Below are 15,545 nucleotides of genomic sequence, written 5' to 3'. Positions count from 1 at the left end.
GCAGATCTCCTGGGGTACTCAGAGTTTGACCTCTGTGGATTCTCACACCCTGGCTGGAGCTGGGGGAAAATCAGCTCTTGAACAGCACGTAATTTCTTATTGATATTTTGTGCGTCATTTTGTTACTGTGTTTATGCAGTTGTTGCTTGCAAACAGCACGTTGTGACTTTGGCTCAATCTCCCCTCTCCTCTCCTCCACCCCGTTCTTGCCCTCTTGTCTTTGTTTGGTCCTGATTTTGTCACGACCTAGACAGACTGGAGACTTTAAGGCTCCTGAAGACCTGCATTTCTAATGTAAGAAAACAAGTGGAAAAACGCTTACTCTTTTTCCATTGAAACCCAACGTCTCCTTAAGTCTCCTTATTACAAAGGCACATAGAGGGCATAAGTGACATTTCTTTTCCTTTGACGATCATCTTTAAGGGTGGCGAGGGGTGGAGCAGAGACAATTCAGTTGATAAATCAAGGAACCAAGATGTAGGATTCCTTATTTCTGCTCTTGAAAATCTTCTACCACTTGTTGGCTGTTTCACTTGGAGCTTGTCACTTACATATTTTTGTCAAAGTTTACCTAACTGTTAAAGTGTAGCTGTTGCACTTGCCTGCAGGAGGTGATTATGGAAAAGGTAACATTTCCCTTGAAGGCTGAGCTGCAGTAGATTTAATTTGCAAGTTGTTATGAAATGGTAGGTATTGTTTTACCTTCTTTCATCCACAGGCCGGGGGAACAGGCACAGTGAGTTCCAGAGATAAATGGTGAGCCAAATAATTACAGCCTGACTCCTACCAATGGTTTGAGGATTAATGGCTGTTTGTACAGCACTTCAAGGTGCTTAGCTGAAATGTGCTCTGAACTCTGGGGCATTTCAGGCTGCAGGTGATGGGTACCCCCAGGGTATGGCAGAGGTCAACACACAGAGGATATCAGATCTTTTGAAGCAGACATGCAGCTCCAGGAATGTGGATGGCCAGACTCATAGGGGAGGCTTGTTTTAGACCTGAGAAGTGCTCCTATGTAGAATGGGAAGGTGAGGGGGAGAGCCTGTTCCTTCAGGCTCACTGCTTTTAAGCAGATGTGGCTGTTTGAAAGAGAGACCCGAGGAATAACACATTCCATAAATGTTTCTCTAGCCATCTTTCTGGTCTTTCTGTTGATCAGCAGTGTCCCAGCTGGTAAGAAGTCAGTGCTCAGCTGTCACAGATAGAAGAAGAAAACAGCTTGAGCTGCCTTCTGATGTCAGCCAGAGCTTTCTCAGACTTCTCCTGAGGATCCCCTGGGTGACCTCCGTAGTGTTGCATTAAGCCAGAGCACCACATTTCACGTGCTTTTGGGGTTAATATGCCATGAATGACCACAACTTCTCTGGGCTGGGACATTTGCTGTCATTATCACGAGTGAGGAAACTTCTCTGTCGGGTGCCTGCAAAGTGTTGGAGTCCCAGCCTGGCTTTTACAACCCTAGAAGGAAGTGCTGAATGCATTTTTTTCTAATCTCACTGCAGAGATTTTTCAGAGGGGAGGCTGTGCTGTGGGAAGCAGTGTAAGATACAGAAGGATCCAGCCAGCTTGCACTTGTTTGACTACACAAGCAGCCTTCAAGGGCCAGGCACTCAGGGAAAGTTCTCCCTGTCCCGTGGTAGAAGCACATGCATTTGTAACGATCCTTGAGTGTAGCAGCCAAGGATGGTGCAGGAGGGAAGAATCTCTCTCTGGATCACAGGACCCTTGGAGTGGTGCAGGGAGCAGTTCAAGGCTCCCAGCATTGTCCAGAGCAGCAGATGTGGTGCTGTGTGACAAGGCTCTCCTGGCACTGAGGTACAGGGACTGTCAGGGGACTGACTATGTTAGCAACTGCAGTGGCCATGGCAAAATGGGACAGGACATGTTACAGCTGGGGCGTCTGTGCTGAACAGATGCAGGGAGTCCATCCCGAATCCTTTGCTACTCATACCAAATACTTTGCTACTGTGGTAGAAGGGAGCACAGTGTATCTCCTCTCTGCTATACAAGGTTTCAGATCATCCAGCACATCTACAGAACATCTTCCAGTCTTTTGTAGTCTTCACGTAAAAGGCATGACCTAAACTTCTGTCTGTTCAGTTCTCAGCCCACCACACAGAAGCACCGTACATATGGCTCTTCATCTAGTAGGAATGCATTCCTGGCGCTGAATGTCCCCTCCCTAGTATTTTCAACCCCCCTTTCAGGTTTGGAGATTACACTGATCCATGCTAGTTTGTAGCTTGCTGAATTGGTCCTCTTTGCAGTATGTCCAATATTTTCCTGCTAAAAAGTCTTTTAAAATTGCTGTTTATAGTCAGGGACCTCATCAGTGTCAGTATTGTCCATCTCGTTGGGGAGAATATGCTGGTAAACAGACCTGTCATCTGATCTTTGACAACCTTTTTTTTTTTTCCTCTTTGAAGCTTTGAGTCCTGGTTACGGGTAATGCTGATAGAAGTGTCCATTCCCACCATCCCTGTCTCTGGAGAGCAGCATTCCTCCGAAGAGGAATGAAGGGCCATTGGAAATACTAAGCATCATTTTATTATGACCTTTACAGAGACAGTGGGAGAATGGAGGAGGAACACAAGGAAGACAATATAAAACCACGCAGGCAGTGCTTAAGGTAGAGAGTACAAACTCAAAGAGGCTCACAGGCACAAACAGAGGGGAGGAGAGGAAGAAAGATGGAAACAGGAGACTGAGCAAGACAGGCAAGGAATGGCAGAGCCATCTTCTTCCAGTTTATCCGGGGAGTGGCAGGAGCAGACCTGGGGCTCTCCATCCATGAAAAAAACCTAGCCTTCTGCTCACCATTCTCCCATTTTCCTGAAATCTCTGCTTTTGCTCCTCCAGGCAACCATTAATCTAATATTAAGCCCCTTAACCTCTCTAATTGTTCTCTTTCAGTGTCAGCTGGTTTCCTATTAACCTTTCAATCTCTCAGTAATGCAGTTACTTCTGACTCCAGCCAGACCCGGCTCTAAAGCTTTACCTCCGGCAGTGAATTTTCCAAGCTTTCACTTTTTTTTCTCTTTCTTTTCGGTAATGATTATTACTGCTGTTAAGGAGCCAGTTTGAACCAGCCTCTAAGTGCACAGGGCTGAACCGGTTGGAGTCTATAAATAGCCCTTCACTAACCTTGCGCCTTATTTCATTAAGTTGATTGGCTTCCCTCTCTCCACTTCACTGCATCTCTGTCTCTCTCACCCCTCTCCATTATTGATGCTGGTTCTTTTGTTGCTATCTGAGACACCTGCTTGTTGATAGCAGGGTAGAGCAGGCCTAGGTTTTTCGCTCCTGAACAAAATAGTGTTGTTGCTGGGGAAGCATCTCGAGTTTCATAACAGGGGGAAAGAAGAGGGTGAGGCAGGTCTGACACAGCAAGTCGGAAAACGTCCACACCATGCAATAGGAAATTGCATGGCTGAGTACCAATCACAGGGACAGAGTTTGCCACCCATAGCCTGGGTTTGTCCTGTGACACTTACTACAGTTATACTTGAATGCAGTCTCTTGTGCAAACCTCGTTGTGCTATATCAAAGCCAAGGCATCTGTGCAAGGGCAAATGGCACCGCTGTTCAAATCAAGCAGACATACAGTACCCGCAATGCAATGTGAACTGTCTGCTGTGTCTGAGACCAGTCTTCTCTGACATCACTAATCAATATAATACTGCTGCTTGACCCTGCAACTTAGCAGAGTGTAGTTTGCTTCACTGACCATCACCATGTCTCAGCTCAACAGTGTTTTCATGCTGTGCCTCTCCTAATTTACCCACTTCTTTTAGTGCTGATGCAGTTCCTGAGCTCTGCTCAACCCTGCTTGCCTCTCTGCCTCTCCCTAGGGTCTGTAAACTGGTCCTTTTTTTCCTTTTATTTTCAAAATACAACAAATGTTTGCAGCAAAGACTGAGTTAAGCACTTGCATACACTGACCTGAAATCTCTGAGGTCAGTGCAAATCACAAAACAGAGCTCAGCATCACAAGGCTCTGACTGAGTGGCACTTGCAAACTGCTCATGTGCAGCGATGCAGTGGGGCAGAGCATCTGCCGGGACCCACAAGTACTGGGGTGCTATTGCAGTAGCATAACAGGCTTTGTTTGGTGGATTCAGCAACAGCAGTGGCTTCTACAGGTAAGGAAACACTATCTGATTGCAGAAGAGCTGGGATCAGGGATCCAGTCATGCCTCTATATTACTCCCTGAGGAGGGGCAAGTTCTTTCCCCACGAAGCCTATTTTTCGCCAAAGAGAGAGATTTAGAGGAAACTTTTCCAATATGTGCTTAGGCTGACGTTTATAGCCCTTTGCTTCAGCTCAGAAGGATTTGTGTGTCTAAAAGCTCTTCTGTTTTTTTTCTAGCAGTATCATTTGTCTAACACCAGCTGTTACCTTTCCCTGAGAGTCCTGCCTCTAAGTCAACAGCAACTTACCAAAATAATAGGAGCTATTCTCTTCTGCTCTCTATGCAGCTCTGTGTGTCCCTACTTGCTCACTTACTGCTATTCCTTGTTGTTGGAAGGGCAGATTCTGGCAGCAACAAGCCTTTGTCTTATTTTCTGGCAAACAACCTCGGTCTGCAACAAGGCAGGAAAGACAAACAGTGAAGAAATGAGAGCTGGTTAAGCTGGGGTTAGAGGAGAAGGTTAACTTCTGGTGGCTTCTTTTTTTCACCACTGAGTTTGACAGGGGAAAGGTTTTGTATAGGCACTGCATGTGCGGAAAGTACACTCCCTCCACCCCCTCCAGGACAGGTGGCAGCTGGCATTCGCACCGGTTTAATAATACAGGTTCTCCAGAATGGCTGTGTGCTCATTTTCCGTAGCTCACAGCCTCCTTGCCTTCATGCCTCGCCTCCTTTGAAATCCTCGTGCCTCACCTTTGCTCCCCAGGCACCCAGGTCTCAGCAGGACAAAGGAGCCTCCCTGCGTGATGCAGTGGGACCCCAGGGTGGTCACTGGGGCAGTGCCTCCCTCCCTGCCTGCCCCTCAGCCCTCACAGTGACCGCTTTAGTTGCCGTGAGTTATGGAGAGAGCTCAGGAAACTTTTCACGTTGTGGCTCTGAGTGGCTCAGGGTGAGTGGGTTGGTGGCTGAGCCAGACTCTGGCCCTACTCATGAAGGCTGGGCTCCAGCCCAGGATATTGCCCATCATTTCTGGTACGAAGAGGAGGTCCAGAGGCCTCTTTGTTCCTGCTGAACAGGGACAAAGCTCCTGAGGTCAGTCAGCACCTGCTAACAGAGCCCCAGAAGAGTGAAGGGTGCAACTTGGCATAAAGGAGAACTCAGGATCAGAGTCAATCTGAGTACCACTCTCCTACACACCACTCACATGCTGTCACAGTTTGGTGGCTGCTCAGAGCCCTTTCAAACTTTCTACCCCACCTGCCCTTCAGGGAGGGGTCCCATGCTGCCTCTGGGAAAGCCAAAGCCTATGGAAAGCCAATTTGACTTGCTAGTGAGCATGCTGCCCTTCTGTAATGGGCACTATGCTGTCCCTAGATGCTGGGAGAGGGGAGCAGGACTGATCTGTGCCACCAAAGCCTGGCAAAATGGTGGCACCTGTTTACAGAGTGACATGGTCTGCCTACTGAAAACTCTGCCTTTCAGTGAAGGTGACCCAGAGTCCTGTGGATCAGAACACATACTCAGAGGGGAAGTTGATGGGAGATGTAACTTCCATTGCAAAACAACTCCTGATTTTTTGGTCTGTATTATGACAGGCAGATGGTATCAGACCCTTTGTTAGCCACATCCCATTTGCCCATTTTCCCTGGCTTCTATGGTCAGTCCCATGTATTCCTCTTCCCTTGGGAAGCTTCCTAAATATTTATCCCAGTGATCAATCATATGACCCTACTGTAGCAATGTGATACAGCTTTAGTTGTGCTAATCAGCTTAGCTTGGGCCCCTGACCCCTGTCATCTTATTTTAGGAAAAAACTTTACACAGTGCCTGGTAAGGGCTGGTCAGTCCAGAGGATTTAAATCCAAAGTGAGAAATAGCAACACAGACTTTTGCTTTTTTATTTTGTAGCCAGAACTCAGTTTACCATTATTCTGATTTGTCATTTCTCTAGGAGGAGTTGAGCTTTGAATAATAGACAAAAGTTTCAATTGCATGGTAAAATATTTGACTCTTTTGACTCTTAACAAAAAAACACCCTAGATAGTAAATCGTGAGTGCTTTGCCTGAAGAACTTAAGAGATGCTCAGTCATCCAAATTCAGTGGACACTGAGTCACTTCCCTCCTTTCTCCTCTGAGCTCTAAATGAGGTCTTTTCATGCAAAATGGGCTCTACAGGAAAGAATAGTGTCTGGTGCAGGGGACTGGAAACATTGTCTTGAACCTCTGGGGGTTTTGTGTGGAAGATATCAGAGGAAGTTGGATCTAAAGAGACATGTATTCTTGGAGTTATTTTTTTCTCCACAGAGAGACATCTCTACTACAAAGCACCAGGAAAAGTCAGAGATGAATGAGCAACCCAGAGCAGCCACGACCCCAGCTCATCAGCTGGCCAGCCACTCCTGCTGGTGGGAGAAATTATGTTGATACCTGAGTCTCTTTCCAATGCTCTGGGAGCGCAGTGAGAGCCCTACAGACATTATATGAAAACATGAACTACACCATGCATGTCTATAATAAAGCAGGAGGAGCCTGCTTTATTATAGACATGAGTACTAACATCTCTCCACTGCATAATCTCTGAAGGGAACAGACTGGCTTTGTAACGGAGAGGCAGATGAAGGCAATTTAACCATACTGAGGGCAAATTAACTGTACTGGGGTAAAAAAACAACTGGAAATATGTTGTTGTGTAAGAGGAGGGTCTGGCAGAAACTGAGCACTTTCTAAAGCCTGGGAACTACTACCAGTGGTGACTTCTGTCATCAGCCCTGCCAGTGAATGCCCAGTGGGCTGCCAGGGCAGGGAACATCTTCAGACCCGCCTGAGGACTTTCCCAGCCTAGCAGCTGAAGTAGCCTAATCTCCTGAGTTTCTGAAGCACCATCTGGATGCAACAGGAAGACCTTCAAACTCTGTTTGCCACATCTCCAACCCTTCCCCCTCCCTGTGAATCATATCTTTGAGTCAGTTAACCATCCTGCTTTCTCAGCAGATGAAAATGCTCATTTTTAGCATCCCAAGGAAGACATGGCAACTGCCCAGGTATAGTAGCAGACTTTGAACATCCTCAAGGTTTTGAACTTGTGTTGTCCTCTTGACACCCATGACTTGAATATAGTCTGGAACTGATTAACTTGGTTCCTTCAATCTCTGGAAGGGAATGTTCTTTCTGCAGTTAAATATTTACTCATCATTGCACATAGACCAGGCATTACAGGAGCCTGGGCAGCATTTACATTTTCCCCCTATCAACTGAAATTAAAAGGATCATCCTCTAGGATTTTAGTGCTGCCACTTCCATCTTTGCTGGTAGTCCAGTCGTGGCCTGTTCAACTTAGCTATCCTGTTAGCTTCAGCAACATTCCTAAACCATGAGATTTGTAGCCCATGCCACAGGGAGCCCACGTTGCACATCCAACAGATTCCTCGGTTCCAAAGTACATGGCATGAATCCCATTTCTGAAAATCATTTGTCTCTAGCACTTACAAATGCCTTTGCATGGCATTGCTCTGGGAGAGGCTGAGCTCCCCCCTCCCCAGTATTCCACTGACAGAAGGACTTTTATGGTAAAAGTAATTTCTATCTTAGGTAGCACCACAGTGAAGTGGTTAAAATGAGAAAATCTGAAACACTGGTAGGAACTTTTAGAAATAGTGGAGTATCTTCCCACCAGTTCCTATCTGCTGTAAATGCTGGGGTGTGTACCTCTGACATACCAGTGTACCCAACAGCTACATATCACCACTCTCCACTGCTGCCCAGCATCAGACTGCTCTGTCCTGACCATGGCAGGCCAGAAAGAACTCTTTGCCAGCCCCAGGACTGGGTCTGGCCCCTGGGACACCAGCAGGTTGACACTGCTGGATCTGTGGCAGGGAGTGAAGAGAAGCCAGGAGGTGTTTTGGCTCTGCTCCTTGCTGAGTAAACACGGGAGCTTTTGCCTGGGAATAGGTGTAGTCCCTGACCAGGGTATTGACGGCAGTGATGTCCCTGTTGCTCCTCCTGCAGAAGGAGTCTTCTGCTTCCTCTGGCTCAGTCAGGGACTCCTTTTCTTTTTTTTTCCACTGCTATGGCACCCGGCTGTTAGCTTAGCATTTCAGTCACCAATGACAGCAACCAAAAAATAATACCACTGTACTCAGTTAATCCATAGGAAAATCCCAAACCGGCACACAAAAGGTGGAGATGGTGCTCACGCATTTTCCCCCAAGGGCCTTAGGCAATGGAAATTTTCTCAAGCTCCATTCATTAACAAAATAGATGAGCAGTTATGTAAGGTCACGTGAGGAAAGTGGTTGGTCTTCGGTCAATGAAAGAGTTAGTCACACATCATCGAGCTGGATGGCCCTGGGAGGAAATGTGGAGCTGCTCTTTGTGTGTTCAAGGACTGAAGAGGGAGAACTTTAGCTGTAATTCCTCACTACCCCCTGAGCTTGGGCACCACCTTTACAGACTAGGCATTGCAGGAGGCATGTGGTGGTGCTAACCAAAGAATAGGGAGTTGAAGTCTGTTGAGATCCTCCCCACTTTCCTCTACCCAAATACTCAACTCTCCTCTGAAGGAATTAAGCAACCACCTGCTGATTTTAGGGTGCAAATGTGCTTTTGTGCATCCCCCAAGCTGGTCTGCTCTGGAAGCACTAGAGAACCTAATAAAATTCAGTGGTGACAGGGATGAAAAAAATCTGTAATAGGGCTCTCAGGAACTACTAGAACATTACTAGAACATTCAGCTGTGGAAGATTTTCAGGGATCCCTGCTGAAACTTGCCCATTACCAAGGTGGATTGGACTGTTGCCTCTCCCACTTTGAATCAAAGATGATGGCATCATGTGGAATTTCACTGGGGCTGACTGTAAGAGAGAAGATTGGGATCCGCATTTCAGTACTCAGATGTGGTCTGGAATAATATTCTCCCACTTCTCACTGGCTCTCATCCTCTCCCCCTGTAGCCCAGGGGGCTGTAGTGAGGAGTCCTCCAGTCCTCTGAATTTGGGTTACTTTGGCCCCTTGGCTCTTCTTAGCTTCTGCTTTGAGGTTTGCAGATCTGACTTAGAGAATGGTGTCTTGCGGAAGACAATGAAAGCAGCTTTGTTCACTCTTGTTTGCTCTAATCCCTTGATGCTGAATAACCAGCTTCAACCTGCTTGTGTACTTTCACCTTGCAGCCGGTCTCTTGAAGGTCATTTCAGACCATTGGACTAGCAGGGCAGCAAGGCTTGGCTGGCAGCCTACACGGGACGTGGAGCAGCAGTCACCTGGCACAAGCTATCAGTAGGACTCATGGCCTGATGAGTGCAGAGGAGGCCTGGAAAGGAAACTCATGTGGGGCAGGTAGGGAGGATGTGGCTGTCGGGTTGTACCCAAATCATAGTTCGATGCCTGAGGGCTGGTACTAAGGTGTAATCCTGCAAACCAAAGTCCCTCCTACATTCTTTGGTCTGCCCCCAGTGCTGAGATTGTGAAACCCTGGAAACCTGCTGTGGAGAGGACACCCTAATCCACCTGAAACCATGGAAACGTGCTGTGAGGAGGGCACCCTAACTCATTCAGGTGGAGCTGCAGTGCAGGGTACAGATTCAGTCCTCAGTAAAAGCCCAGCTGTCTCCCTGAGCAGATGGTTTCCAGGAAGAGCCACATTCCTGACTGTGAGGAGCTGCAAGGACCGTGTATGGGATATGCCTTAAAATAGACAGAGGTATAGGAACAGAGTTCAGGTCCCAGGCAGAGAGAACTGGATGGCATCTCAGGCATTTGTTCAGCAAGGAAAGTGCTGTTAAAACTACAACTGCCTCAGCCTTGGCTGCAAGTGTCCCTGATAAATCTGGGGTTGTTTTCACTTAAGCAAAGGATTCTAGTTGAGATTTTTTTTTTCTGATAAATTCCTTTCTGCTTTATTTTTCTCTACTTTTCTGAAAACCAAGCTAAGGGGGTAATAGATTCCCCCTTTCCCAAAGGTTTGAGATATTGTGTAAAGAGATGTATCTTGAATTTGGAGAAAAAGCTAGTCTCTAAGTTTTCAAAGAATTGATATCTTGCTAGTGGAAAGAAAGGCCTTTTTGAAATATTTTTGAAATATTTTATTTCAGTAATCTTAAAATGGTCTATTTAGAACCTTTTCAATATATCTAGCCTTCTGTATTTGAACAACTAAGTATTGTAAATCTGTGGTGAAACTTTTTTTCTTAAAAAAAAAGTCTAAATACTTAGAAAACAGATCCCCTCAGCAGTATTTCAAGGTGACAAGTTCTTTGAAAGCATCTCTTCCCCAGAAATTATTCGATTGTGGGGAACCAGCATTAAAATTTGAGAAAAATTTGGCAAAAAATTTCCAGCAAATTCTCATAAAACCTGTATCTTTGCACTGTAAAGCAATTCCTGGCCACTTGCAAACCAAACAGTGGTAGACTGCAAGATGGTGCTTCTTGTTGGTAGCAGGAGAACTGTTAGATGAATTCTGGCTTCCATTCTTATTCTTGCTACGTAGTTCAGGTCTGCTCTTTGAAATAGTTGCTATCTGACCCCTGTTGAAATAATACACTATAGTGTCTGATGTTTTGGTAAAATACTCAGGGTGTGCAGAGTCTGCAGAGTTTGAAGAGTTGTTGGGACAGCACACCTCAGGTAAGAAGACCCCAGCACTAGTCAGGGCACAATATCAGTGAGCAGAAGGAGAAATCAGTTTTTCCTTACTGCCCACCTGCTGCTTAGCTCTCCAACCAGCACAGCCTGACTGCCTTACAGTGTCTGCTGGAACGTGTGACACCAGGAGAACATGTGAGTTAATTATTAAACAAAATGGAGTCATTATGCCCTGTGTCACTGCTGTTCCTCACATAAATCTGCTGCACAGTAGACAAATGATCCTGTGCAATGAGAACAAAGAAACCTTTTCAGGATGAACACATTTTCCTCTGCTGGAGAGCTGCTCCCACTTCACCTCCCTGGAGCTAGAAGAGTGATGCGCTTGGTCTCCATAAAGGTGGGGGGTTTGGGAAAGACAGATGAAAGTGATACAGAGCCTCACGGTACTGATTTCCATGAATAATCTCTCCAGCTGTTAGACTAGGTTTGGAGCCATTTCCTTTTAGAGAATACATTTCTACTAGCAACACTTCAGAGTCTGGAAGGAAATATTTTAAAGTTACCTTTGGCATTTCAAGGCTAGCACAATTTCCACCAAGCTTTCCTTGAACGTCTAGATAAAATATTAACTTCTGGATGAGGTACAGAGGCCCTGCAGGCTGTCAAACAGCAGCATAGTTAAGGAGACAGATTCTGACACAGAGATGGTGAGATAACATCCAATACTTTAAAACCCATCTTTGATTAGTTTCACTTGACTGACACACAAGGAAAAATGAAGACTTAGAGGTAAGATCCACAGATGCCAACAGCCAGAGAAGGAGTCCTCTTAGCTGAAATAGCTGGTCACCTCAGCTCTGGAAGGGGATAATAGGGAGCTGGTCTGGTTTCTCTGCTGAGAAGCCTCTCTGAAGCTCCTTCTCTTACGCAGTGGGAGAAGGGTCTCCTCTGTGGCTGCTAAGCCTGGCAGGCTTGGGAGACCTAGGAAGGGCATGTGCTGTGGTAAAAAGAGTGTGAGGGCTGAGTCTCCAGCAGTGCTCCGGTGTGTCCACAGGCTGCAGGAAGGCCCTGGTTGAGGGGTAGGAGTGCAGATGCTGGCAGTGGGGTAGGTCAGGCCAAGGGACACAGGTGTATCGTAGATGTTTGGCTTGTGTCCATAACGTGGTGTTCAGGAACTGTGTGGAGACAGAGGCCCGAGTGTCTGCCTTTCACCTCTCAGCATAATAGCCCTGTGGAGGCAGAGCAGGGCAGGGTGGCTGGGAGGAAACAGATGGGCTACACTGGCTGTTTCCCTGGGAATTTAATTCCTGAGGATCTGTGCTCCAAGCACTTCTGCAGGCAGCCTCTGTACTTGACAGGAGGCATTATGCTGTCCCTCTCCTCGCTGGCCAGTGCCAAGCTGAGCTGGTCCTTTGCTGCCCTAGTCAAAAACGGCAGACGTTTTGGAAGGAGTCCCTCCTCTTCGCCACGTGCTGTAATAGCAGGGAAACAGAAACATAGAGGTCCTGTGACCTAGGCAAAGCCAAAAAGCAAAGGGACTGGCAAGGCTGACCATGGCAGCCAGGACTCCTGCCTCCTGGGAGACAGCCACTGGCTTACAATATTACTTCTCTGAATGTTGTTTAAAGGGACAACACAGAGCACACGCTTGCTCCTGCTGGGCTCAGTCAGCTGTGTTTGTGGTGGCTCTTGCTTTTCTTCAAGAGTTTACCTTGGCTCTTTCCCTACTCCTTCACTGGCACCCTGTGAAAGGACTGCAGTGACCCTGGTCCCCTGGATGCAGAAGGAGGGCCTGGAGTAGACTGAGGAGTCAAGAAATGTGCATGCTCCAGAGCTGGCTAGCTGTGCTTGCAGTCCTGCTGATGCCCAGCCATGACTGGATGTGAGGCATGTAGTGAGGTCCTGTCCCACTCCTTGCACATATCGCACACTTTAGCGGTGCTGTGCTGTGTCCAGCTCCTCCACCTGTGACCCACGGGCTGCACAGGGTGGCTCAGCTTGCCAGTAACCTCTTGGCTGTGTTACTGGGCTTCATCTCCTGTGTGGTGCTGGCTGTCGCTGTGTGTCTGATGAGGCACCTGCTTCATTGATGGCTCACACCTCCAGAGTCACCCGGCCATATGTTGCCTTTGCTTCAGGGATGCAGATGCTGTATGAGAGCTCTGCAGTAACCTGAAAAGAATATTCAGCGGGCTGCTAAGGAAAAGGAAAGCTGGTGAGAAAAGGAGTTGACACCTGGCACTCCAGGGCTGTGTGGTCCATTTTATCACTGACTCTCCTTCACACTGCTTCCCCATCCCCTTCTCCAGATAGCATCAGGGGGAGATGGCATGAAGGGCCCTATGTCTGCAAAGACTGGGGAAAGCCTGGATGTGAATAAAAGGCACAGCTGAAAGTCTGGTCTGCTTCAGGGTGACTGCACTCTTTCATTCCTCCCTGAAGCAAGCAAGGGCATATCCTTTCACAGGAAGCAGGGGCAAAGCCCACTTCCTTGCCTATGCTCTGATTTGGCTGGATGTGAAATAGCTCCAGTTCAGGGGAGACATAGGTGTAAAAGACCTGTGACTGACTTGAACCCTGACTCTTGATATCTGTAGTTTACCTACTTTCTGATTCCATATGTTTACTGTTAGCATGAGCCATAAAGGAGCTTTCCTCTCTTTTTCCTCTCTGTCTTCCTCTTAACAGCACAGAGGCTGTGTGTCACCAACCAGTTCTGGACAAGAGCTAGCTACAAAATGTGTTAAATGAATGTTAGTCCTCTATTTCCAAAATCGGCTGACCCAGAAAGCTGCAAGTACACACAGGAAAATCCCATCTACTGCCTTCCCCATTGGGATTTCTTGAGAATCCAGCTGGCTGAGGGTAGGAGAGCAGGCTAGTCGCTCTCAGGTCATTCTGGACTGGTTCCCAGTGACCCTCTGAGCTGTGCATCTCCCTTGTCTCCCTGCTTGTCAGAGTCTGGATCTAACCCTTGCAGAGGGACAGACACCCCTTTGTAATCAGACAGCCTGTCTTGACTGCCTAGAACCAGGACCTCGCAACTCAGTGCATTGTGGACTCAGCATCTCCACTATGTCATGTCCAAGCAGCTTCTCAGGACAGCTCTGCACCAAATATTTGGCATCCCAGCAGGAGCAGAGTGTCATGTCACATGTCATTTCACTTAGGTTCAGCTTAGCCAGAAGTCACTGTTCAGAGATGGATTATTTTTAATTAGAAATGCAAGTGAATCTAGTTCCTTGATAGGGTCAAGTAATAAAGAAAATACACATTATGAATTAGGACAACTCTTTGCAGAGAGAAGTGCCTGCAGGTGTTCAGGACTTTAGCTAACTCATGAGTCTGACTTGTCTGTGCTCTAAATCAGGACTTAAGTGGCAAGAAAGGTCCGAGAACTTCATCTCCCCTGCCTCTGGTGTTAAAGGTGATTGAGAAGATAGCAGGAATATGGATACTGGCTCTGGGCAGCCAGCACCTTCTTCTTTCTAAAGGGGACTGGACAGACCTTTTTCACTTGCTCTCTGTAAACCTTAGCTTCTGTAGCCATTGTGATGGGAAATCACACAGAATTAAGTAATTTTGTCTTCCCTCCTTCCCAAAGAACCTTTATTTATCGTTTTTACTTTACACTGTGACTTCAGGATGTTATCCTGAATTCTGATGTTTAAGTTTTTTCCCATGCTTGCAGCCTCCCTGTAACCATACAAGTTAGAGATTAGTAGATACATATCACAGCAGGGGATCTGGCACAGTGCATGTCTTTCTTCCTCTGCTTGGAAAGAGCAGGGACAAATATTAGTTTGAGATGAAAGAGAATGTCTTCACTTTGTTAGGAACAGGGCACTGATAATGGCTCTGCCTCACATGCTTGGCTAGCCTTGTGCCATACCCTGGGAGGCTGCCAAACTTGAGTTCAGCTGATCCCTTGCTATCTGCAAGGGAAGGCAGAGCCAATGCCCACTCAACGGGACTTTGTCCTCCTGATGGCAGGCAGCTTATGAAACGTCAGCCTTTGCGTGTGCTGGCATGGCAGAAAGGCTCTGGCCCTCACAATAGCAGTGTTCTCCGTGGGCTCAGCTGGGAGAGGCTTGCACGAGGTTAAACTTGAGTACAGGCAGGTTTAAAGCACTTTTCAGCAAGAACTCATCAGTTATTGGCAGTGCCCGAGGCAATGACTGCACGTGTAATGGGCTTTCCACAGCATGAATATATGCATGATGGTGTGTGCATGCACATATAAAATTGCATGCAAATTCTGTTATGTGTAGGTTAAAAGCCATAGACTCTAACAGCTTTTAATAATCATTCACTACTTTTTATATATTCTGTGGATGGGGCATAGGGGAAGGCTGGTCTTGTCTTATGGAGGACCATACTATCCAGACACTGCGGCTTGAGCTGTTGCTATCAGTGGTGTTTCTTCCAGAGCCCTGTTTGCGTGGAGCACACCTTTGCCAATGCCATTAAGTCTTTCCTGTTCAGAGATGTTTTCAAACTGTAAGAAAATCCTGTTCTCGCTTCTGCAGTCCTTTCAAAGGGTGGGTTAATTATTCCAGTGGTGCCTTCACGTTCGGATCTGCTGCTGGCAGGATCAGGTACATCTTCTGAGCACACACTGGCCTTATGGCTACTTGTAAATGAGGGTTAATAAGGAGGTGGGGCTCTAAGGAGTGTACTCTTGTTCCTTACAAGATCTGAGCTGGGAGACTTGCCTCTGTGCTTCATTTTCACTAGCTGCTTGCAGAGGAGGTTCTACCTTCAACCTGATTTGAGAGAGCAGGACAGGATGCTTGAGGGAGCTCTCTCTGGCTAGTAGGAAAGTA

Source organism: Empidonax traillii, unplaced genomic scaffold (genome assembly GCF_003031625.1).
Source record: "Empidonax traillii isolate 1590-97213 ecotype Southwest subspecies unplaced genomic scaffold, ASM303162v1 scaffold46:size3806547, whole genome shotgun sequence".
Taxonomy (NCBI): Eukaryota; Metazoa; Chordata; class Aves; order Passeriformes; family Tyrannidae; genus Empidonax; species Empidonax traillii.
This window is presented reverse-complemented; position numbering follows the sequence as displayed.